Source organism: Cervus elaphus, chromosome 5 (assembly GCF_910594005.1).
Source record: "Cervus elaphus chromosome 5, mCerEla1.1, whole genome shotgun sequence".
NCBI lineage: Eukaryota > Metazoa > Chordata > Mammalia > Artiodactyla > Cervidae > Cervus > Cervus elaphus.
The window spans coordinates 65,752,170-65,779,168 of NC_057819.1; the positions used below are offsets into that span (position 1 = coordinate 65,752,170).

Below are 26,999 nucleotides of genomic sequence, written 5' to 3' on the forward strand. Positions count from 1 at the left end.
GTCTCTACCATCTGCCTATGCCTCTTCAATGGCATCACCATAGCTCTATCCCAGTACTCACTGGGGTTGGCTGTCGGTCTCCCATGTCTCCATCCACTGTCCACACTGTTCCTAGAGGGATCTCTGGAAAATGCAAATATGACTATATCACTCCCTTTGAATATTTCAATATTTCCCTAATGACTGCTGGATACATATAATTTTAATAAGATCCTTTTATATTTGGACACCTGTTTCCTCCACTCTTTCATCTCCCATCACCCCCTTTATACCAATGTGATCTTGTGATATAATAAGAAATATGTATTTTAGTCTTTGTTCCTGGTTCTTGAGGCAGGACTATCCCTAAACCTTGGAATTTCCTGAGTGAAAAGGAAAGTGATAGGGGTGGGAGGAGTGTTTTTTGTTTTCACAATAAACCACTTTCAACCACACCTAGTTTATGCTAATTAGATGCCCCTTGTTGTTCAGTAGCTAAGTTGTGTCTCACTCTTTGCAACTTCTTGTACTGCAGCATGCCAGGCTTCCCTGTCCTTCATTATCTCTCGGAGTTTGCTCAGATTCATGTCCATCGAGTCGGTCATGCCATGTATCCCATCCTCTGCTGCCTGCTTCTCCTCCCGCCTTCAATCCTTCCCAGCTTCAGGGTCTTTTCCAATCAGTCAGCTCTTCACATCAGGTGGCCAAAGTACTGGAGCTTCAGCATCAGTCCTTCCAATGAATATTAACGTTGATTTCTTTTAGGATTGACTGGTTTGATCTCCTTGCAGTCCAAGAGACTCTCAAGAGCCTTCTCCAGCACCACTATTTGAAAGCATCAGTTCTTCGACACTCAGTATTCCTTGTGGTCCAACTCTGGCATCCATACATGACTACTGGAAAAGGCAGAGCTTTGACTATAGGGACTTTTGTTGGCAAAGTGATGTCTCTGCTTTTTAATATGCTGTCTATGTTTGTCATAGCTTTCCCTCCAAGGAGCAATTGTCTTTTTATTTCATGGCTGCAGTCACTGACCGAAGTGATTTCCAAGCCCAGGAAAATAAAATCTGTCACTGCTTCCACCTCTTCCCCATCTATTTGTCATAAAATGATGAGACTGGGTGCCATAATTTTAATTTTTTTGAATGTTGAGTTTTAACCCAGATTTTTCTCTCCTCTTTCACCTTCATCAAGAGGCTCTTTAGTTCCTCTTCATTTTTGGTCATTAGAGTAGTATCATCTGTATATCTGATGTTGTTGAAATTTTTCCTGGCAATCTTGTTCCCAGCTTGTGATTCATCCAGCCCGGCATTTCACATGATGTACTCTGCATATAAGTTAAAATAAGAGGGTGACAGTATATAGCCTTGTCATACTCCTTTCCTAATTTTGAACCAGCCAGTTGTTCCATGTAAGGCTCAAAATCATGCTTCTTGACCTGCATACAGGTTTCTCAGGAGGCAGATAAGCTGGTCTGGTATTCCCATCTCTTTTAAGAATTTTCCACAGTTTGTTGGGATCTATAGAGTTAAAGGCTTTTGCATAGTCAATGAAGCAGAAGTAGATATTTTTCTGGAATTCCCTTGCTATCTCTATTATCCAATGAATGTTGGCAAAAAATCTCTGGTTCCTCAGCCTTTTCTAAAGCCAATTTGTACATTTGGAAGTTCTCATTTCACATACTGTTGAAGTCTAGCTTGAAGGATTTTGAGCATAAACTTACTAGCATGTGAATTGAGCACAATTGTCTGGTAATTTGTACTTTCATTGGTATCACCCTTCTTTGGGATTGGAATGAAAACTGACCTTTTTGAGTCCTGTGAGTTTTCCAAATTTGCTTCCATATTGAGTACAGCACTTTAATAACACCATCATCTTTTAGGATTCTAAATAGCTCTGCTGGAATTCTATCACCTCCACCAGCCTTGTTTGTAGTAATGCTTCCCAAGGCCCACTTGACTTCAGACTCCAGGATGTTAGATTCTAGGTGAGTGACCACACCATTGTGGTTATCTGGATCATTAATACCTTTTTTGTATATTTCTTCTGTGTATTCATGCCATCTCTTTTTAATCTCTTCTGCTTGTGTTAGATCCTCACCATTTCTGTCCTTTATTGTGCTCATCCTTGGATGAAATGTTCCCTTGATATCCCCAATTTTCTTGAAGAGATCTCTAGTCTTTCCTATTCTATTGTTTTCCTATACTTCTTTCCACTGTTCATTTAAGAAGGCCTTCTTATCTTTCCATGATATTCTTCAGAACTCTTCAGTTGGATTCGGTTCAGTTCAGTTTAGTTGCTCAGTCGTGTCTGACTCTTTGCAACCCCATGGACTGCAGCATGGCAGGCTTCCCTGTCCATCACCAACTCCGGGAGCTTGCTCAAACTCATGTCCATTGAGTCGGTGATGCCATCCAACCACCTCGTTCTCTGTTGTCCCCTTCTCCTCTCACCTTCAATCTTTCCTAGCATCAGTGTCTTTCCCAATGAGACAGTTCTTTGTATCAGGTGGCCAAAGTATTAGAGTTTCAGCTTCAGCATCAGTCCTTCCAATGAATATTCGGAACTGATTTCCTTTAGGATTGACTGTTTTGATCTCCTTGCAGTCCAAGGGACTCTCAAGAGTCTTCTCCAACACCACAGTTAAAAAGCATCAGTTCTTCAGTGCTCAGCTTTCTTTACAACATCCATACATGACTGTTGGAAAAACCATAGCTTTGACTAGAGACCTTTGTTGACAAAGTAATGTCTCTGCTTTTTAATATGCTGTTTAGGTTAGTCATAGCTTTTCTTCCAAGGAGCAAGTGTCTTTTAATTTCATGGCTGCAGTCACCATCCGCAGTGATTTTGGAGCCCCCCAAAATAAAGTCTCTCACTGTTTCCATTGTTTCCCCATCTATTTGCCATGAAGTGATGGGACTGATGCCATGATCTTAGTTTTCTGAATGTTGAGTTTTATGCCAGCTTTTTCACTCTCCTCTTTCACTTTCATCAAAAGGTTCTTTAGCTCTTCTTCACTTTCTGTCATAAGGGTGGTGTTGTCTAAAATATAGCATATTACCGCATATAAATGGAATCTAGAAAAATGGTATTGATGAATATATTTGCAGAGAAAGAATGGACATGCAGATGTAGAGAATGGACTGGACTAGTGGGCACAGTGGAGGAGGGAAAGAGTGGGAAGAATGGAGAAAGTGGCATCAGCTTATATACACTATCGTGTGTGAGATGGATAGCTGGTGAGAAGCTGGTGAGAAGCTGCTGTGCAGCGCAGGTTGCCCAGTCTGGTGCTCTGGGATGACCTAGAGGGATGGGACAGGAGGAGGGGAGGGAGGCTCGGGAGGGAAGGGATATGTGTATAATTATGGCTAATTTACATTATTGTGTGGCAGAAACCAACACAAAGTTGTAAAAATTAAAAAACAAAACCAAGCAAAAAGAAGCCATTTGGGAAAAGAGATGTTCATTGAAAGAGAAGACAGTTTCATTCCTCAGATGATACAGGAAGCTGTACCTATTTGTGGTCAGAGCATGGAATACTTTTTTGTAAATCCTTCAAACTCTTTATTTTGCTCTTTTAACTGCAATTTGTACTTTGATTACTATAATCTTCCTTTAGTAAAGCCCATCAACTATTTTCTATGTTTTATAGGAAATGTTGTTGTTTAGTCACCAAATCATTTCTGACTCTTTGTGACCCCATGGACTGCAGCATGCCAGGCTTCCCTGTCCTTCACTATCTTCTGGGATTTGCTCAGACTCATGTCCATTGAGCTGATGATGCCACCCAACCATCTCATCCTCTGTCATCCCTTTCTCCTCCTGCCCTCAATCTTTCTCAGCATCAGGGTCTTTTCCAATGATTTGACTCTTCGCATCAGGTGGCCAAAGAATTGGAGCTTCAGCTTCAGCATCAGTCCTTCCAGTGAATATTCAGGGTTGATTTCCTTTAGGACTGACTGGTTTGATCTCCTTGCTGTCAAAGTAACTCTAAAGAGTCTTTTCCATCACCACAGTTCAAAAGCATCAATTCTTTGGTGCTCACCCATCTTTATGGTCCAGCTCTCACATCCATACATGACTACTGGAAAAACTGATATCCATAAAGAATAAAATAATTCTTTTCAAGACTCTTTTTTCATTCTATACATTTAGTTAGTACCTGCCTTTCTAAAATTCTGTTTAATCTAGAATGGTTCTCTTACCTTCAACTCCCTGTCTTTTCCTATTTTAGGCAATATTTTTCAAAAATCCTATAATCAATCATTTTCTGATTCCCTTAGTTCTATTTACTCAGCAAAATTTCATTGTGAAGTGAAATTAAGTAAAATTTACAGGCACTGCCAAATTCTAAACCTACTGACCTGGCCAAATGGACTTATAAACGATAATTGTAAGCTATAAATTATAGTTAAACTATAGTTATATAATTATATATATAACTATTATAATATCTAATACTATATAATATATGGTTAATGTATATACACATATACATTATATATTACATATATTACATTACATACATAGTATATTAATTATATTAATAGATTATTATATTATTTAATATATACTAATGTATAATTTATAATAATATATAACATATTATTATATAATTAATAACACACATATTAATAATGTATTATATAATATTATTATATATATCTGGTAAGGAGGAAGTGAGACATATATGAAAATATAGCTAGCTAACACAGCATTCTCAAACTACCGCACGATTGCACTCATCTCACATGCTAGTAAAGTAATGCTCAAAATTCTCCAAGCCAGGCTTCAGCAGTATGTGAACAGTGAACTTCTAGATGTTCAAGCTGGTTTTAGAAAAGGCAGAGGAACCAGAGATCAAATTGCTAAGATCCGTTGGATCATCAAAAAAGCAAGAGAGTTCCAGGAAAACATTTATTTCTGCTTTATTGACTATGCCAAAGCCTTTGATTGTGTGGATCACAATAAACTGGAATATTCTTCAAGAGATGGGAATACCATACCACTTGACCTGCCTCTTGAGAAACCTGTATGCAGGTCAGAAAGCGACAGTTAGAACTGGACATGGAACAACAGAATGGTTCCAAATAGGAAAAGGAGTACGTCAAGGCTGTATATTGTCACCCTGCTTGTTTAACTTATATGCAGAGTACATCATGAGAAACACTGGGCTGGAAGAAGCACAAGCTGGAATCAAGATTGCTGGGAGAAATATCAATAACCTCAGATATGCAAATGACACCACCCTTATAGCAGAAAATGAAGAAGAACTAAAGAGCCTCTTGATGAAAGTGAAAGAGGAGAGTGAAAAAGTTGGCTTAAAACTCAACATTCAGAAAACTAAGATCATGGCATCCGGTCCCATCACTTCATGGCAAATAGATGGGGAAACAGTGGAAACAGTGGCAAACTTTATTTTTCTGGGCTCCAAAATCACTGCAGATGGTGATTGCAGCCATGAAATTAAAAGCTGCTTACTCCTTGGAAGGAAAGTTATGACCAACCTAGACAGCATATTAAAAAGAGAGACATTATTTTGCCAACAAAGGTCCGTCTAGTTAAGGCTATGGTTTTTCCAGTGGTCATGTATGGATGTGAGAGTTGGACTATAAAGAAAGCTGAGCACTGAAGAATTGATGCTTTTGAACTGGGGTGCTGGAGACGACTCTTGAGAGTCCCTTGGACTGCAAGGATATCCAACCAGTCCATCCTAAGGGAGATCAGTCCTAGGTGTTCATTGGAAGGACTGATGCTGAAGCTGAAACTCCAATACTTTGGCTACCTGATGCAAAGAGCTGACTCATTTGAAAAGACCCTGATGCTGGGAAAGATTGAGGGCAGGAGGAGAAGGGGACTGCAGAGGATGAGATGGTTGGATGGCATCACTTTCTCAATGGACATAGGCTTGGGTGGACTCCGGCAGTTGGTGATGGACAGGGAGGCCTGGCGTGCTGCGGTTTTGGGGTCACAAAGAGTCGGACACGACTGAGTGACTGAAATGAACTGAACACAGCATTTGATCAGAGCTGAATCAGTCTTGATCTGCTATCAGTTTACACTGAAATGAGACAGTCTTAACTGTGAGTTTGGTTTTGAAATAACCAATTTGAAGTAAATAGGATGTTTTAGTAGAATTTCCAACTGTAAAAAAACTTGGCTGAAACTTCTAGAAAGTCGGTTATATTCTTTTTCAAATGTTATTGTTAAAAGTGCAGTACATTATACCTTGTTAGTGAATATCAGGAGAAAGTTTGAGCTTAATAATAGCAAATCACTTTTTGGGTTTAATTTCCTCGTATTTGAAATGAGATGAGCAACTAGATTTACAAGATTGCTTTTAGCTATATGAGTTTAAGATGGAGCTGTACTTGAGAAAAGAAAGCAAAACTAGGAGAATCTCCAAAGGAATAGAGGATTTAAAAGACCATTTGCTCCAAGTAGAAAAAAAAGGAAACGAGCTACGAGCAGATTAAAGGAATTAAAGATATAGATCATTGTTAGCAAAGTAAGCGACACAGAATTCTATGTGTGCCAATATTCCATCATATGAATTAAATATGACTAAAAGACAGGCTGGATTTTGTTGTCTCTATGGCCCCAAACACAAGGGATTGGAGAGTTCCATGGTTGCTGCCTTTTTAAGGCCAATCTTGATATTATAGTTAATTGCAGTGACAACATCCTTTGCTCAAATATACTGCAGTTAATAGAGACATAGCCTCTGTCAACTAATAAGTTTAAAATGTAATGCCAAGAGTGAGACATTATTTGTTAGGACTTCAGGATAAATTACTGAAGTAACGGTGCTCCATTAAAGAGATAACACTAGTTCAGAAATCCTGAAACAATGGAAGCAATGGCCCAAAGGGTTTTCTTCACACTCCCTCTCCCCAGCCTCATTAATCAGAAAAGAAGGAGCCAAGCCCCAAACCTTGGTCTACGGTTTATATTAAGAGGAAGAATCCTAGTTTTTCCACCTCTAATTTCTATGATTGTGCAAATCTAGATTAAAAACACTGAGAACATTCAAAATGTTCATCATGTATTTTTAAGCCACAGTAACAGCTCAGTATAGTACATTATGTACAGAGGAAAGAAAGAGAATAGTTTAACACCAGCTTTATTAAATCAACTGGCTCCAAATAGGGAACTGGCCACTAGGTCAGGTTTCAACTTTTTTTCTTAGGTATTGAGTCCTTTAAAAAAAGAAAACTTTTTTTTTTTTTTAAGAGTCTAAAGAAACCAAGGATTCTGCAAGCATATGCAGATTTTACAAAGACAACCCATTCCTTACAACATGAAAATTTTACTTATGTCTACTTAATGAAGTGCTTGTTGGAAACAATTTTATTTCTTTCTTAGTGTCCTGTTATGTCCAATCTATTCTCAAACATCTCTTTCTCATTTTTTTTTCTCTTTCTCTCTCCCTCTATGTTTTTAGCAATAAGCTATTTCCTGGTTTTACTGTCTGGACCAGTATTAACCCCGAATTTGATTTTACATTCAGAAATTCCAAAGTACCTATTTTTTAAATGAGAAATATGCCTTTTTAAAAATCACAAAATGTGATGATAATGTCTTGAGATGTTTAAAAGCAGCGAACAGCCAGAAATTCAATAGCTAAATGAATGGCGCTTCCATCAAAGTAGTTACCTTCAGAGACTAGGTGTTTGGAATATGCTATAAACAATTTTTGAACTTCTGTTTTGGAAAGTACTTCAGAGTCAATGAATGAGTGATTCCAAAAACTACTCTCATGATTATATAGTCTATCTTTTGTGCTAAAAGACATGTCACTTAGCTTGATCACCTTCTTCGTTCAGCAGACTTGACTCCTTTATTAATTAGTGTTTGGGCAGGAAACATATTACCAACTCACATTGTGTGTGTGTGTGTGTGTGTGTGTGTGCTTGAGGAGTTTTTAATAAAGGGTATATTTACAAGATATGTGAGAAGGATAATGGGAAATCAACAAGGGATGGGGGAGCCCTTACACTCTCTGGAGCTGGGGACTTTGGAGGAGGAAGACAACCGCATCTCTGAGCTCGTTCTCTTTACCATCCAGTTTGCTAAAAATTTAATATATTTTGACTGTGCTGTGCAGTATGTGGGATCTTAGTTCCCTGACCAAGAATTGAACCTTTGCCCCCTGCACTGGAAGCTCAGAGTCTTGACCACTGGGAAGTCCCCAACCTCCAGTTTCTGACAGTTACTTCCCTTTGGCCCAACTTGAGAGAAAACTAGACAACCTGGGAGCCTTAATACAGCCCATGCAGACCAGTCTTCCAGGACACAGGCTGAGTGGGGAGGTACAGAGAGTAGTTCTGGGGGGGCAAATGGAGAATATCCAACACAGCCAGTAATGGCTCTCATCTGTTAGTGTGTTAGCCGCTCAGTCGTCTCCGACTCTTTGCGACCCCATGAACTGTAGCTCTCCAGGCTTCTCTGTCCATGGAATTCTCCAGGCAAGAATACTGGAGTAGATTGCCATTCCCTTCTCCAGAGGAACTTCCCAGTCCAGGGATCAAACCCTGGTCTCCTGCATCATAGGCAGATTCTTTGCCATTTGAGCTACAAGTGCTGCCTCTCATCTGTTAACTGTGACCCAAATCACTCCACTGAGGACTGTCAGGAGAATGGGTGTAGCTTCCAAAGGCATTCTAAGAGTAGAGTTCCTTACTTAAAATAAGACTGTATACTCACTGGAATAAGTACGCACCTAATAGAAGAAATGAAAATATTTTAGTTTATTTATTACAATTCAATCTTATTTCTTTATAGCCATGTTTCATCCTTTGGTAGGAACACCTTTGAGTGGCTTCTGATACATTCAATCTAATGCATTTTATAGTCCTTTAGGTAGACCAAGGCTATGGTATTTCCAGTAGTCTTGTACAGATGTGAGAGCTGAACCATGAAGAAGGCAGAGTACCAAAGAATTGATGCTTGGAGAAGACTCTTGAGAGTCCCTTGAACAGCAAGGAGATCAAACCAGTCAATCTTAAAGGAAATCAACCCTGAATATTCACTGGAAGGACTGATGCGGAAGCTGAAACTCCAATACTTCGGCCACCTGATTCGAAGAACTGACTCATTGGGAAAGACCCTGATGCTGGGAAAGATTGAAGGCAGAAGGAGAAGAGGATGATAGAGGATGAGATGGCTGGATTGCATCACTGATTCAATGGACAAGAATTTGTGCAAACTCCGAGAGATGGTGAGAGACACAGAAGCCTGGCATGCTGCAGTCTGTGGGGTCAGGAAGAATCAGAAACAGCTTGGAGACTGAACAACAGGTAGGCCAAATGTTTTGTTTGTTGAGACTTATAATTGAGGATGGAAAAATATACAAAATGATACATTGAAAGTATACATAATCTCTTTTTATGGAGTCATCTGCATTCATTGGCTATGTGGGCAAGTGAAATAGAGTCCTGAAAATCTGACTTGGATTTGGGAATAGGGAGTTAAAACCAGAAATTATATATATACATAATACAAATCTGCCAGCTCTTGGCAGTTTTTACTTCGCTGAACTGATTTCAATGCACTGAATGACTCAGTGATGTTTTATTTTTTTGCTAGAAATTAGGAACATGGGCAGTAATCAGAGTGCCAGGGACAAAAAATACAAATCTATACTGTGTGTACTTTGAAAATCATTGGAAGTGTTGGTCACCCAAGCCTTGACTTGCTGGATTTGGGTTTGGATTACCTAACTGGGCTTTTAATTCTCTGGTCTAATCAGGTCATCTTTCATCCAAAATAGAAAATGAAACATTTTTTTTTTCCTATGAACATCATATCTATTTTTGATCCCAGTAATTCACAAGTTGTTATTCCTGGTCACCATCACTGATGATTGAATAACAGTGGCTCAAAAGTTTTAAATGAGATGCCAAGAGAAGATGTTTATTATTCATTCTCTCAGGTGAGTTGGCTAAGAGTATAATGTGTTCTCAAAACTGATCTTTGACTCTAAGAAAACTCCAGGTCCAGATGATTTCGGTGCTGAATTTTAGTACATATTTTAGAAAGAAAGACCAGTCTTATACAAACTTTCTCAGAAAATAAAGGAGACGGGAATATATCCACACCTGCTTTATGAGTCAGCATGCCCCTGATGCTAAAACCTGTCTAAAATACTACAAAACATGGAAGAAAATTGCAAACCAATATTTCTCATGAATACAGATACCAAATTCTTCATAAGACATCAGCATATTAAATCCAATAACATGTAAAAACATATTACATAGTAACAAAGTAGGAGTTATCCCAGAAATGCAAGTTTGCTTTAATTCTTGAGAGCCAATAATTCACCATTTCACCAAATATAAAAAAGAAAAATTGCTTAAATACATGCAAAATTTACCTTTTGCTTTTCTTCACATTCTTCTGAACTTATGTTCTTTTATTTTAAAAAAGGAAGGACAGAAAGTGAAGACCAGCTCCGTACTTCAGTTTAAAACTCTAAGATTATCAGCCTATAAATAATTGACTTAATTTTTAAATAGCAGATAGAGTAAAATTTATAACCTGATAACTCACATTTTAGTGGTAAAGTGGACTTCAGCTTAGGTCAGAAATCAATGTCACATCTCCATGGAGCAAGCCACACAGTTGTGTTTTCCATCCTCAGCCTCCAGGAGGTGGCCTTCACAGCATCCTTCCAAACCAAGATACTGGAATCTCAGGGGCTTTGGATGTGGCTGGTATCAACCTAAAAGGGACAGGAGAGGCATCCAAGCCAAGGGTGCAGTTCAACGGTAAGCAACTTTATCCATCCATCCATCCATCCATGAGGACCTATGTCATACAAGGCACAAAATCAATGAAAGTCACTGCCCTCATGGAATATATATCTAGAGGAATTACATATAGTAATGATAAGCTTATAGTTCTCTTCTGTATCAGAAGCATAAGGACTAACTGTGGAGGTGATTCTTGGTCAGCTACAGGACTGACGGCTTATGAGTGAGCCAAAACATAACTCCTACCCTTGCTCATTTCACTTCTGGCCAAAGACAATCTACTTTATCATTTTCTCCTTTCTGTACAGGGCTTTGCGTGTTTCAGGAGCTGGCCCTACCCTTCCTCTTGGCTTGTTTGATCACAAAGCAACCTTGATAGAACATCTGTTTCTCCATCACAGGGCAATTGATTCCAGATGGTAAAGTCTGATCATTTAAGAACTATTGATGGAGATATTTTTGTGACTAGTTTTGATTTTTTTTTGGTTTTCCACTGCCTTCTCAGAGTTTTAAGCAAAACTTTTAGGCCTACTTTTCCTTAAGTCTTTACATAGACAACAGATATTCTGATTAATCTCAGTGTCATGAAAGAACATGGATTTTTTTAAATTGGAGGATTATTGCTTTACAGTGTTGCAGTGGACTCTGCTGCACATCAACACAAATCAGTCATAATTTTATATATCTATATCCTCTCCCCTTGAACCTCCCTCCCCCTCAATCCCACCCCTCTAGTTCATCACAGAGCCCCAGGCTGGGCTCCCTGTGTTATACGGTCGCTTCCTGCTAACTGTCTGTTTTACCCCTGATACTGTACGTATGCCAAGGCGACTTTCCCAGTTTGACCTACCATTTCCTTCCCCTGCTGTGTCCATTAGACCGCTCTCGATGTCTGCGTGTCTGCTTCTTCTCTGTAAATAGGTTAATCAGTACTACTTTTCTAGATGCCATATGTATGTGTTAATATATGGTATTTGTTTTTCTCTTTCTAACTTACTCTACTCTGTATAACAGGCTCTGGGTTCATCCACCTCACCGCAACTGACTCAAGTTCAAGAACATGGAATTTCTTTGTTATTCTCTCAGAAAAGTTACAAAGAAAGATTTGAGGTCCTGTTAAGGTAGCATGACTATTAAAGCAAGAGTAGTAAAAGAAATTAAGCTAAATTTCCTAGTAATTTCAGAGGGCATGTTATTAGTTTGGACCTTGGGGGTTGTGAGTGACGTGACATGATGTATAGAATGTGGTAAGTATACGACTTGCTCGAGTGGGTGCCCAGGGAAAATGTTTCTTCTGATTTCTCCTAAGGATAATGATAGTTTTTACTTCTTCTGTTCTAGTTGGTAATTCCAGAGTTCTTCTGTGATTTCCTGAAGCTTTATAAGGTTGAAATCTGAAGCACTGTCATTTCTAAGATTTTTGAGTTGCAACTAAATATGTGTTGTGCTTGATACCTACTTATTCCTGCATACATGTTCATAATGATTATTAGGTTTCATCTTATCTCAAGGTTTTTTTACTGAATGAAAATTTCTCTTTATAACACAATACCATATTAGTTATTTAACAAGCAGCCATCTATCAATATTGCCTGTTATGCTGAATACTGACTTTATATTAATCACTCCCACCCAACATTCATTTTTGGATCACATTTTGGATGAGAGTCTCCTCTGTATTCAAGAGAGTGATTAGATAGATAGGGATGGAACATTTTGTTGGGTGGGTACTCTCTTGGGTTCAGTCAGTTCAGTTCAGTCACTCAGTTGTGTCCAAATCTTGGCAACCCGATGGACTGCAGCATGAAAGGCTTCCCTGTCCATCACCAGCTCCTGGAACTTACTCAAACTCATTTCCGTCAAGTCGGTGATGCCATCCAACCATCTCATCCTCTGTCGTCCCCTACTCCTCCTGCCTTCAATCTTTCCCAGCATCAGAGTCTTTTCAAATGAGTCAGTTCTTCACATCAGGTGGCCGAAGTATTGCAGTTTCAGCTTCAGCATCAATTCTTGCAATGAATATTCAGGACTGATCTCCTTTAGGATGGACTAGTTGGATCTTCTTGCAGTCCAAGGGACTCTCAAGAGTCTTCTCCAACACCACAGTTCAAAAGCATCAATTCTTCAGCGCTCAGCTTTCTTCTTAGTCCAACTTTCACATCCATACATGACCACTGAAAAAACCATAGCTTTGACTAGACAGACCTTTGTTGGCAAAGTAATGTCTCTGTTTTTTAATATGCTGTCTAGATTGGTCATAGCTTTATTCCAAGGAGAAAAGAAGAGAAGAAAAGAGAAAAGAAGAGAAGCAAAAGGCAAAGGAGAAAAGGAAAGATATACACATTTGAATGCAGAGTTCCAAAGAATAGCAAGGAGAGATAAGGAAGACTTCCTCAGTGATCAATGCAAAGAAATAGAGGAAAACAATAGAATGGGAAATACTAGAGATCTCTTCAAGAAAATTAGAGATACCAAGGGAATATTTCATGCAAAGATGGGCACAATAAAAGACAGAAATTGTATGGACCTAACAGAAGCAGAAGATATTAAGAAGAGGTGGCAAGAATACATGGAGGAGCTATACAAAAAAGATCTTCATGACCCAGATAACCATGATGGTGTGATCACTCACCTAGAGCTAGACATCCTGGAGTGTGAAGTCAAATGGGCTTTAGGAAACATCACTATGAACAAAGCTAGTGGAAGTGATGGAATTCTAGCTGAGCTATTTCAAATCCTAAAAGATGATGCTGTGAAAGTGCTGCACTCAATATGTCAGCAAATTCAGAAAACTCAGCAGTGGCAAGAGGACTGGAAAAGGTCAGTTTTCATTCCAATCCCAAAGAAAGGCAATGCCAAAGAATGTTCAAACTACCGCACAATTTCACTCATCTCACACACTAGTAAAGTAATGCTCAAAATTCTCCATGCCAGGCTTCAACAGTATGTGAACTGTGAACTTCCAGATGTTCAAGCTGGATTTAGAAAAGGCAGAGGAACCAGAGATCAAATTGCCAAAATCTATTGGATCATTGAAAAAGCAGGAGAGTTCCAGAAAAACATCTACTTCTGCTTTATTGACTACACCAAAGCCTTTGACTGTCTGGATCTCAACAAACTGGAAAATTCTGAAAGAGATGGGAATACCAGACCACCTGACCTGCTTCCTGACAAATCTGTATGCAGGTCAAGAAGCAACAGTTAGAACTGGACATGGAACAACAGACTGGTTCAAAATCAGAAAAGTAGCACATCAAGACTGTATATTGTCACCCTGCTTATTTAACTTCTATGCAGAGTACATCATGAGAAACGCTGGGCTGGAGGAAGCACAAGCTGGAATCAAGATTGCTGGGAGAAATATCAATAACCTCAGATATGCAGATGACACCACCATTATGGCAGAAGGTGAAGAACTAAAGAGCCTCTTGATGAAGGTGAAAGAGGAGAGTGAAAAAGTTGGCTTAAAGCTCAACATTCAGAAAGCAATGATCATGCCATCTGGAACCATCACTTCATGGCAAATAGATGAGGAAACAATGAAACAGTGAGAGACTTTATTTTGAGGGGCTCCAAAATCACTGCAGATGGTGACTGCAGCCATGAAATTAAAAGATGCTTGCTCCTTGGAAGAAAAGCTGTGACTCTCTTAGGTAGTCAGTATAATTTAATCCTTAGTTATATGCTTATGTCTCATCCATAAAATATGAAAATCAACTATCCTCTGATAATATTCAATTTTTATTCTGAAAATACTTAATATAGTGGTCCCTTAGGATTTTTCTGGAGGCCTACTCTTCCCTGTATGTCTGGCTGGTCAAACTACAACTCACCCAGGATTTAATAACAGGCAGTATGATAAAATAACTGAGGACTGAGGGAGTCCAAGGAGACTATGCAGACTCATCAGCTCTGTCATGTATTTCTGGCTACTTACTATTAATTTATTGAAGTATAGTTGATTTGTAACATTTTCAGGTGTATAGCATAGTGATTCAATGTTTTTGTAGTTTAAATTCCATTAAAAGTTATTACAAGATAATAACTATAATTCCCTGTGTTATATAATATATCCTTGTTGCTTATCTATTTTCTACATAGTAGTTTGTATCTTTTATTCCCATACCCTAAATTTTCCCCTCCTTTCTTTTCTGTCCCTTTTGTTAACCACTAAGTTGTTTTCTGTATCTGTGACTCTGTTCTGTTTTGCTATATGCCTTCATTTGTACTAATTTTTAGATTCCACATATAAGTGATCTCATACAGTATTGGTATTTCTTTGGCTAACTTATTTCACTAAGAATGATATTCTCTAGGTCCATCTACATTTCCACATATGGCAGAATTTCTTTTTAATGGCTGAGCAATATTCTGTTGTACATATTTAGCACATCTTCTTTATCCATTTGTTTATTGATGGACACTGGATTTGTGTCCTGCTGCTGCTGCCATTTAACTCTAGGTCATGTCCGACTCTTTGTGACTCCATGGACTGTAGCCCGCCAGGTTCCTCCATCCATGGGATTCTCCAGGCAAGAGTACTGGAGTGGGCTGCCATTCTCTTCTCCAGGGGATCTTCCTGACCCAGGGATCAAAACTGTGTCTCCTGCTTGGCAGGGGGATTCTTTAACTCTGAGCTGCCTGAGAAGCCCTGGTTTGTGTCCGTATCTTGGCTAATTGCAAATAGTCTGCTATGAACATTGACATGCATCTATCTTCTCGAATTAGGTTTTCATTTTTTCTGGATATATATACAGAAGTGGAATTGCTGGGTTTGACTATTTTTTAGATGAAAAACAGTTCATGATTCACAGATGAACCAAGCCAGGGTGACACAGGATTATTGATTGAAAGCTGATAGGCAGGTAAGAAAGCAGCATTCACTGAGATGACCCTATCATTTAATCTTCCAACAACCTTTAGGAATGACACTCCTGGATCTACTTAGAGGATTTCTTTCTACTTTGAAGATTACCAGAAACAAGGGAAAGAGAAAACTACTTGGTAATCATGATTTGAAAAAAACTTTATAGAGTTTATCAGTTCTGGAAAAAATTACAACAGAGGAGTAATTTTACTAGAGAGGAAGAGCTGAGAATCAAAATTCTCCCCAAGGTCTCTTGTTTCACCTTTGGAAGAGGATTAAAGCTGGTACATGGCAAATAAAACTTCCAGTCTGAAGTTTGCCAAGAAGTCAAAGAAGATTAGATTGTCTTTTTATTCTTGTCAGAGCAATCTTTCTAGCTTGAGGAAAAAGACCACTGAACCATATGTGGTTCAACATAATTCCTGATGTCACTTGCATGAATAACAGCATTTCCTGATGTGGGTATTTCATTCTCTGAAAGCAAACTGTGCATTCAGGCCAGACACGTGAGCGCTTTTCATACAGTGTGCTTCCCCAGTGCTGGGCTCTGCCCTCCGCTCTCTCCTTTGATAGGACAGTGCTCTCAGTCTGGAAACAGTGCTGCTGCTGCTTGTCCTCTCCTTCTCTTTTTGAATATTGCAAACATTTATTTCCAACAATTTTCCAAATGGACTCATTTTTCCCAGTCCTTGAGATGCCAGTTCTGTCCTTGTTTGGTGATTTGTTCCTCTTGTGATGGGTCGTGATGAGCTGTTAGCGCATCTGCTGCAGAGCTTGCCTTGGGGGTGCTGTGTTCCCTGGGCTACTGGATCCCCATTGAGCCATTTGGGGTTGGTGTGAGTCAGGACCTTACGGATTTCAGTGTCTCAGACCACTGTTTAGGTTACTGTGTCAATCTTGGATTTCTGGGCCCTTGAGAGGAGAGTTAAGACTCCACACTTGAGCGTGGGCTAGGATGAAGGCTTTGATGGCTCACAAACACTCTTCTTTGGTCCATTGCCTCAGAAAGAAGGTATGATACTATTTTTTTCAATTGTTCATTTATTTAAATTGGAGGATCATTACAGTACCGGGGTGGGTTTAGCCATACATCAATATGAACGGGCACACGTGTTCTCTTCATCCCGCCCCTCTGCCTTCCTCTGGATTGTCACAGAGCGCTTGCTTTGGGTGCCCCGTGTCATACACCAAACTCCCACTGGTCATCTATTCTACATCTGGTAAAGAATACGCTTCAGTGCTATTCTCTTAAATCACCCCACTCTCTCTTTCGTAGGAATCTTAATGTGAGCCCAGGCTAGTGGGCAGAGGCAATTTTTATTCCTTATCTTGCATATTGTTGGGCCAGCCCTTTATGCTCCCAGCTTTATTCAGAAGACCCAGTTCAATCCCCTCATTTTTCTTGGGCCTGGATTTTTATGTTTTGCCTCCCTGAGTATGTTAAATCCAGGCTTGCTGGGTCCCTACCTGAGTCTTTCCATGTGTGGTTATTTGCTTTCAGCTCATCTTTCTGGTTTGAAGTTGTCTCTTTTTTCAGGTATGTAGAAGTTTCTCTTTCCTGTTTTCACTCAGTTTCATTTTCTTTTGTTATGATTAGTATTTATTTTTATTAGATTTTCTATTTTTTTTTGTGGTGGAATGGAGGTTTCCTCTGCGTCACCTCAGTCTACCATATTCATTGGAAGTTTCCCATGACTGAATATGTAATAACTTTATTCTGTTTTAAATAGTCTAGTTACCTGTTGGCTTTCTTGAACATATGTTATGCTAACCTCTCAGTTATACTTACGAGATGACTGTATAAATACTGATAGCAAAGTATGTGTGCAATGTGCTGGCTCATTAAGAAATAACTTATTTAATCACTATTGTAATTAAACAGATATTAATTCAGAAACAATTTTAGCCTAAAAAATGATGGGAAGTGTATTTAAGCTCCAAATTTACAAGAAGGCTTTTGGAAAGTTTGAAATCACAGTTTGTAGAGTGCCTAAGGCTTTAAAGTTACATCTACTCTTTTGAGTAATGAAACTTTGGCAAATAATGTGTTTTAATGAGTCTTTTTTATACTAGCAAAGTGAAGACTGGCGTTCTACTTGCTGTATATAAACCCCCTATAACCTGTTAACAGGTGCTCCAAGAATTTAAAGACACTACTGTTCTGCTCTCCTTTAAGACTTCTTACATGTCATACTGGTTCAGATCCAACCTCAAGGGCAGGGTAGGAAATTGCACAATTAAATTGGTCCTTTTCTTCAATTTCTAAGTCAGGAAAGAAAGTATATTCCCGTTTTGGATCTGGAAGCCAATGGCTTTGAAAAGATTTTTTTATTATTTAGTCCTTTCTTCTTACATGGGTCTTTCTTCTTACATGTCCCTTACATCTCCTTTCTTCTTACATGGGTCTTGGGAGGAAGATTCTAGAATTTCTTATACATGACTCAGGTTGTCTACTTAAACTTAGCTGTTTAAGGTTGTGCCCAGTGAAAAGCTTCTTTGGTGAATTTTCTAGAAATACAGTGCTAACAATTGAGGAGGATCAGAAAGCTGAAATTCTTTGGAGCAAATTATTCCATCACAGAACTGAAACCACGTGCCTGTTTCAAGGATATTTGAAAAGATCGTGTGGAACACATCACATTTTGACCCATCTTGGGTTTAATGTCAGTGGGATGGAAAAGAAAGCCTAAAATGACTGTCTAAACCTGACTATGATTCTTGACCTGTTAAGAAGTTTTCTTATGATGCAGGAAATGAGATTATCATCTTTTCAGAGGGGTCAACATAGGGGCAGGGGTTAGAAGAGTGTGTGGCAATCAAAATAAAAATGAAACACACCCCCGTTCTGTTCTAACACCTCATTAAAGTAAAACCCCAATCTAAATAAGGAAAGCCTAAGAGCTCTAAACAGATCTGAGTACAATGAAGGAGCCCAAAGAAATACATAGTATTACATAAAATAATTATCAAGATGCTTTGAAAGCTGTGGGGCCTCTAGCCAGGTGAGGATAGGATATGAAAAGGTAGAAAGAATAAGATTCTGTTGTAATCATAAGGCACTTCCCAAAACCTCTGGGAGAAAACCTTCAGGGCAGTATCTGTGAATTCACACAATAAGATGTCTTTGCCAGTTTCAATTCCTTCACTTTCAGGGCTCATCAGTGAACCTGCTTTACATTAAGACCTTATTTTAAAACTTTATGAAATCCTTAAAGAACCGGAAAAAAATACATAAACTTTTTCTGATTCAGTATATATATATTTACTGAAATAAATATAAATATTTATTTGTGTGTATATATATATATATATATATTCAGTAAATACATATATTTACTTTGCTATACACCTGAAACTAACACAACATTGTAAATCAACTATACTTCAAAAAAAAGATTAAAGTTGCCCACTATCTATGACATGATAATAAAGAATATAGCAGAAAAAGTAGCCATAAACCTCACCTTGTTAGCGTTTCCAATGTTACCATTGTTAGTAACAATTTAAAAAGCCTGGATAAAATTCTGTGCTCTTTGGGGAAAAAACATTCTTTGGGGAAAAATCTTTGTACAGAGAAATAAAAACTACGTTTGGGTGATGCCGTGGGGTGGAGACCACAGTTTTCACCTTTTAAGCTTGGGAAGCATTTTCATTTATAGCAGAGGTTTTTCTCCAATCAGCTGGTCTGTTTCCAAGGAGAAGAAATCTGAGTAATAAACTCTTTTACATGCACAAAATCATTTTATTGTAAAGAAAGACAGTTACTGATGTTTTGGCCAAAATGATGACCAAAATGACATTATGGGTTTGTGTTTGGGTATAGCTGTAGTCCAAGAGATTATAACAGTAGTAGCACAATCTGCCAAAGCTGACCACCTTGAGAAGAAGTGGTTTGTGTAGAGTCTTCTAGTTTTTCCGGTTTGGGAAGTTTCCTCTTTTCAGAGTCAGCATTATCTATGCATCAACTATTATGGAAATTTGGATGATCAGGTATATATTCTTGTCTCTCTCTCCTTCAAAAATTCAATTGATTATTAAACTCTTCTACATGTAACAACAACAGAAAAAAACCAGAAATGCAGTTCCTTGGGTAAATGGAAGATTTTTAGCAAAACTGAACTAACTCTATCTCATATCTTCTTTCCACAATTCCCCAGGCTAGAGGCTTAGGATTCCCTTTAGCTTGACTAAATCCTCTATTTTCCCGCAGAGTAACAAACTCATAGACTTGTCATAATGGGAGAAAAGACATTTCCCTGTACTGTGATAGGAGTCACATACTATATGACCCAAGACTTCCTGAGAGAGAGGTTTTAGCTCTTCTGTCTGAAGCAGAATGTAATGCTTTTACACAGTCTAGGCAAATTTGAATCTGAATATGTAAGTATCAAAGTGGGACACACAGTTTCAAGAATTCTCTCCACTCTTAATATTTTTTTATTTGGTTTCTTGAATTTAAAAAATAAGATGTGTGTACTGTCAGCATGGGAAGGGGCTGTAGAGATAAGGTAACCAAGCTTCAAGAATTAACAATGAGAAATTGAGGTACAGATAAATTGAGTCTAGAAACAAGAAGTCTAATGGCTTCTGTTACAAATTCTCCTAGTTTCTATATCTGATTAGTTTTTTTGATTTGTTTTGTTTTGTGTTTTCTTTGTGAATGAATCCAAAGAATTATTACTACAAGGCAGAAAGGGATTAAGTGTCAGTCATCCATAATTTTTGTGAATCCCAATACCACACAGAGATCTAAGATCTTCATTTCAAAAACAAAGTATAAAATGATTATCTACTTAATGACTTTGGCTGTTTTTTGGAAAAAATTGTACATGTTTCTTTCTTTAGCAACTACTCTATAGATAAAAGTAGACTTAATAAGATTCATCTTTATAAGCTTTGCCTCATAACTCCTGTCCCACAGTTCAAGTTCTGTGTGTAGAATTTGGGTTCTTTAGATAACATAAATTGAATGTTAAGGCAGGGTATTTAAAAACTTAACAAAATGACTGGGGTTTGGTAGGAAACAGTCTGCATGAATCTCTTGATGGCACTAGGAATGGGAAATCTTCCAGGACTTTTGCTTTGACTTGGTGACTAAACACAGAGAGACTTTTTTCAACCTGGGGAATATTGAGAAGTTTGGATTTTCACAGTTTAGGAAAACCTCTTTTTCTTTGTTAAAAGAGAAGAATTTTTTTCCCCCCAAAATACTCTGATGAAACAAAAATATCAAGTGATCATCTATGAGTTTGTTTTTATATTTTACCGGTTCATAGCCTGAAGCAAGTTTAGATGTCTGACACATTTTTGTTGTCATGACTGGGGGGAATTAAGAAGGTCTTTGTGAATGCTGTCATATTTGAGGCAAAGCTCAACAAATAGAGAGATTTCAGTGGTCTGTGTGTCTGCACGAGTCAGGGCTGAGTGGTTGAAATCCATGGGATGTGTTTGGAGATTGACAAGCAGTTTAATTTGCTTGGTGTCAGAAGAGCTGAGATGCACATGCACAAAACCCAGGATGAGATCGAGAATATTGGATGGATTTTGAACAAGCAGGTGACATGGTCAGAATATGATCACACGAAGGATATTCTGGTAAAAACACATAAGATGGACCAAAATAGTGAGCCAAAGGGGCAGGAAAAGTTGAAAGGTGTCCTTATGGTGGACTCAGAAGTGGTTGAAGGGAATGAAAGGAGAGTACACTGATCACAGAACATGCAGAATTAGACTCAGCTGCATGTGAGTTGATCGTTTATTGACTGTGGGGGACAATTAAATGAAGGGGAGGTGAAGAGCACACCAAGGTTTTGAACCTGAGGGCATGGAGGGCATAGAGTTATTCAAGATACAGGAACATTAAAGGGAGAAACTGATTTCAATGGAAAGATGATTTCTCTTTGAGCATGCTGAATTAATGATGCTTGAGGACATCCACATGAAGTCATCTAGCAGCCAGTTGGAGCTGTGGGATCAGAGATGGGGACAGTACATTGGGCAAGAAGGCAGAAATGTGGTTGTCTTCTTCATAAAGGAGTAATTGATATGGATACGGTATGATAGTAAACTTTGGCTAGAAAAAACTAGTGGATAGAACCTAAGAATGCTGCTAAGCATCGCACTGTACACGGGGATAGCTTCTTCCCCTTTTCACAGAATGACATTTATCTGCCTTAAATGTCAATGTTTATGAGGTTGAGAAACTTGTTATAATGCTTCCTCCTTCCTTAATGATTCACCTGTCTGGGTGATTTGTGATGCCTGGCGTCCTGACATGGTTCACGCCCAGCACACGCTAAGCTCATCTCTTCAGTGTGTGCCAAAGTATGACTTTCTAGATCAGAGAGGGTTGTGCTAGGCCAGCACTCTGTCTCTGCCTGATTTTAAAATACCTTCCTGTGAGATCAGTTCTCTAGCAGTACGTTACAAACATTGAAATTGTGCTTGGTATGCAAACAGCAAAAACAGGACATAAGAATTACTTAAGAAACAAAATCAAATGGCTGAAATTTTATCCCTTCTCTCACCCCCATAAATATACTGGAGTCAGCCTGCACTATCCCTAGCCTTTTAATCATTAAAAACAATTAAACAAGAATGAGTAGGAAACAGACCCCATTCTCCTTCCTGACTTAAGCCTGTAAAACTATAGTGCATTTGGGATCAAGTGTTTTGCATTTTATGACCACTTTAGTTTTCTGTAGAATAGAAAATCAAACACCTTTATATAATTTAATGTGATACTTTGTCTATGTTTGGCTGATAATTGGAGCATATTTACCTTTCCACACACACTTGAATAGAGAAAGAACAGGTGTCTTTACCTCCTTGCTGCATTCTGAAACATTCTTTTGTAGTTGTTGGTACCATCTTCATAGGTCTGCAAGGTGCTCGTTTCCATGGTAAACTTGGAAGCGTCTCTAAAAGGTGATCTTTCTTTTCAGCAAATTAGAATTTCTTGCTTTTGTACTCTGTACTCTTCTTTCTTAAAAAAAGTCCTTGGTTTGAGAGTGAAAGCATCAGGTTGAGGGGTGGCACACGTTAAATGAATTGTACCTTTAACCTATGAGAAGTAACATGGGCTTCCTTTGTATTATACAGCTGAGATTACTTTTGAATCTATGCAGTGTAATGACCTAAGTGGAACGTCCAAGTGTTCAGCCCATGTGGAACAATGAACATTATTATGGTCAATGTTTTTGTACCTAAGTGTGTGTGTTCGGTCACTCAGTTGTGTCCGACTCTTTGTGGCCCCATGGACTGTAACCTGCCAGGCTCTTCTGCCCATGGAATTTTCCAGGCAAGAATACTGAAGTGGGGTGCCATTTTCTGCTTCAGAGGATCTTCCTGACCTAGGGATCAAAACCGTGTCCCTTGTTCTCCCGCATTGTCAGGTGGATTCTTTACTGGTAGTGCCTCCTGGGAAGCCCTATTATACCTAAGGTCCCTGGACAAATCCTATATTTTTACAGATGAGGAGGATAAGGCTTGTCTTATATAAGGTCTCCTTATATGAGGAAGGAAGCTTGACTTGCTTGGTCAAGAGCTTTTTAACTCTTTAAAAGAGCAGGGGTTTGAACTCATGCAACCTGAAGACACTCAAGGCTCTCAATCACAGGCTGACATCTTGTTCTTGAAACACAGTGAGACATACTGCAGTGGATGATTCACAATGGTGTGTTTTCTTGGTCCTAAGATTTCCTCATTGTCCCACTAACTGGCAAACCCAACATTTTGTTTTGATTTCTTATTTATATCTGTGTCTTCCAGTATTTGGTGTTGTTGATGTTATTGAGTACCCCTCCTTCATGAAACCTTCCTTCTGACTGTTGTTGCCAATTCTTCCACATCTTTCTCCATCAGTTTTTTCCCTAAGCAAAGTTCTGTTACCACACTATATCCATATTAACTACTCCTTGGTGGCTCAGGGGTAAAGAATCTGCCTGCAACACAGGAGACTCGAGTCTGAGTCCTGGGTCAGGAATCTAATTCCTGGAAAAGGGCATGGCAACCCACTCCAGTATTCTTGCCTGGAGAATTCTGTGGACAGAGCATCCTGGTGGGCTACAGTCCATGGGGTTGAAAAGAGTTGGACATGACCGAGCGAATAGCATTTTCACTTACACTTTGTGAAAAAGACAACCACATTTTTGCCTCCTTGCCCCCATCTACTGTACCAATCTTGAATCCCACAGTTTCAACTGGCTGCTAGATGACTTCACTTGGACGTCCTCAAGCATCAGTAATTCAGCATGTTCAAAGAGAAATCATCTTTCCATTGAAACCACCTACTCCCTTTAACATTTTTATATCTGTGAATAACTGTCCTCCAAGTCATCAGGTTCAAAACCTTGGTGTAGTCTCCAATTCCTCCTCATTTAATTGTCCCCCACAGTCAATAAATGATCAACTCACACGCAGTCGAATCAAGTCAAATTCTGCAATATTCTGCAGTCAGCGTTCTGTCTTCCATTCCCTTCAACCACTATTGTGTCCACCATGAGGACACCTTCCAACTCTTCCTGCCCTTTCAGCTCACTTTTCCAGTCTGTCTTATGTGCTTTATTCTAATATCTTTCATTTGATCATGATCTCACCATGTCACCTGCTTGTTCAAAATCCATCTGTTTTCTTAATTTCATCCTGGGTTTTGTGCATTTCAGCTCTTCTGACACCAAGCAAATTAAGCTGCTTGTCAATCTCCAAACACGTCCTTTGAATTTCAGCCCTTGTGTCTTAACTCATGCAGACACACAGACCGTTGAAATCTATTTGTCAAGCTCCTCCTCAAATATAACATCATTCATAAAGACCTTGTTAATTTCCACCCCCACAAACTTTTGGTCCTTACAGTTTTCTCATCATCCTCATGCTATTTTGTGTCTGGGTTATCCCACTTTTCCTGCTCTCTGTTTTTATAATTTTTGTTAATTTTGTCTTGGTCCTTCTTCCTCCTCTTAGTCTGTGAACCCTTTGTAGGCAGGGAGCATGTTTTACTCAGCTCAGTACCATTGCCTCTCTAGCAGTAGGACAGTGCAGGAGATGTGATAGGAGCTCAGTAACTATTTGCTGAACCAACCAGGCAGTGCTGACGGGATGTCTGGCACAGAGAGCAGGAGACCTGTATATGGAAAGGATAACTGTCTCTGATTTCCTGGTGCTTCTGTAAAGCCTCCTGCAATGTATCATTCCCCACTGGTACATATCTGACATCTCGCCCATGTCACCACACCACAGTTTCTTTTTTCTGCTTAGAAGCCAAGGAAATCTCTAGAGGTATCTGTTGACATATTCCCGAGGCCTCATCTAGTAAAAATCAGTCTGGTTGGAAAGCAGACAATGCAGAAGTCCACGTGAGAAAAATAGAACAAGAAAACTGGAAATTCCATGTTGGTGAGAGGTACCCACTGGTGTGAACTATTGAACTATGTACACATTCCCAAGATAGTTTAAAGTTTTACAAGCATTGTACTCTGCTTCCTCCCTTCACATCTTTTCAGGTGACTCCTTGTAGTCCTTAACTCAAAAAATCCTCTAACTTCAGTAAGACCAACAAGTCATTGATGTCATTTTAAAATGAACTAGTTTTAGAGCAGTTTTAAGTCCAGAGCAATATTAAGTAGATGATACACAAGTTTTTTTTAAAAAAATACACTTCCTGCCCCTATACATGCATAGCTTCTACTATTATCAATATCCTCCAGCAGAGTGGTACATTTGTTACAATGGATAAACTTACTCTAACACATTACAATCATTACACAATTAGAATGCTGTAACATTCTAGGGGTTTGGACAGATACATAATGATACATATTCATCATTATAATATCATCTTATTGCCCTGAAATTCATCTGTTCTCCGCCTACTCATCTTCCTGCCTTCAACCTCTGGCAACCACTGATCTTTTTACTGTTTCCCTGTTTTTGCTTTTTCCACAATTTCATACAATTGGGATAAAAAAGTATGTCGCCTTTTCAGATTGGCTTCATTCACTTAGTAATATGCACTCAAGTTTTCCTCCATGTCATTTCATGGTTTGACAGCTTAGTTTTAAATTTGTAGGATAATATTTCACAGCCTGGAAGTAGCACAGTTTATTGATTCTTTTACCTACCGAAGGACATCTTGGTTGCCTCCAAGATTTGGCAATTTCTAATAAATGTACTATAAACATCCACATGTAGGTTTTTGTGTAGATATGTCTGTTTTTAGCTTCTTTGGGTAAATGCACAAGGAGTGCAAGTACTGATTTGTATGGTAAGAAAATGTTCAGTTGTATAAGAAACTTTCAAACTATGTTCCACTTTGGTTGTACCATTGTACATTCCCATCAGCAATGAATGAGAGTTCTGGTTGCTCCATATCCTTACCAGCATTTGATGTTATTTGTGCTCCAGATCTTGGCCATTCTAATAGGCATATAGTGATATCTTATTGTTGCTTTAATTTGTGTTTCATTGATGACATATGATATAGAGTGTCTTTCCAGATGCTTGATAACTGCATCTCTTCTTTTGTGAGATGTTTAAGATTTTGGCTCATTTTAAAAATACTTCTATTTGTTAATGTATCACATTGATTGATTTCTGTATATTGAACTGTCCTTTCATCCCAAGGATAAATCCTACTTGATCATGCATGGTTTATGATCCTTTTAATGTATTGTTGTATTTGGCTTGCTAATATTTTGCTGAGGATTTTGCATCTATGTTCCATGATAATATTGAATTTTCTTTCTTTCTTCCCTTTTTTTTTTTTGGTGTCTTTTTCTGGTTTTGGTATCACGATAATGCTGGCCTTGCAGAATGAGTTCAAAAATGTTTATTCCTCTTCAATATTTTGGAATAGCTTGAGAGGATAGATGTTAACTCTTTTTGAAATGTTTGGGAGAATCAGCAATTACTCCTTCAAATAATTTTTCTGTCCCTTTCTCTCTCTCTTATTATTTTTTCCCTATAATGCAAATGCTTGGTGTTGTCCCAGATGTGTTTTAAGCTAGTCTCACTTTAAAAAATTCTTATTTATTTTTTCTGTTTAAGCTTGGGTGGTTTCCATGACTGTCTTCTCTTTTGCTGATTTGTTACTCTTGACTGCTGTGTTTGCATCACCTAACCTGGGCTTCCTAGGTGGCGCTAGTGGTAAAGAATGCACCTTCCGGTGCAGGAGACGGAGACGCGCTGGTGGGGAAGGTCCCTGGAGGAGGGCATGGCCATCCCCTCCAGTGCTCTTGCCTGGAGCATCCCGTGAACAGAGGAGCCTGGTGGGCTACGGTCCACGGGGTCACACAGAGTCAGACACGACTGAGCACACAGCACATAGCATGTCACCTAATCTACTGTCAATTCCTTCTAGCCTATTTTTAAGTTTAAATAATTATAATTTTTAGTGCTGT

The 26,999-nt window shown here is 38.8% G+C and overlaps 1 protein-coding gene across 6 annotated transcripts in view; it reads left to right on the forward strand.

Annotated features, from left to right (window-relative positions):
• The window catches only part of LOC122694217, a 233,189-nt gene that overhangs the window by 110,484 nt on the left and 95,706 nt on the right, over positions 1 to 26,999 (forward strand). For 2 of the 6 annotated variants that reach the window (XR_006341141.1, XR_006341143.1), the window contains exons 1-3: positions 9,227 to 9,278; positions 9,731 to 9,913; positions 10,625 to 10,751. The exons of 1 other annotated variant lie outside the window; for it this stretch is intronic. The gene's annotated coding sequence lies outside the window, so the exon portion shown is untranslated. Of the gene's footprint in view, positions 1 to 9,216; positions 9,279 to 9,730; positions 9,914 to 10,624; positions 10,752 to 12,077; positions 12,568 to 26,999 lie in introns of those variants that run through there. 3 more of the 6 variants (XR_006341142.1, XR_006341144.1, XR_006341145.1) reach the window with 3 other exon arrangements.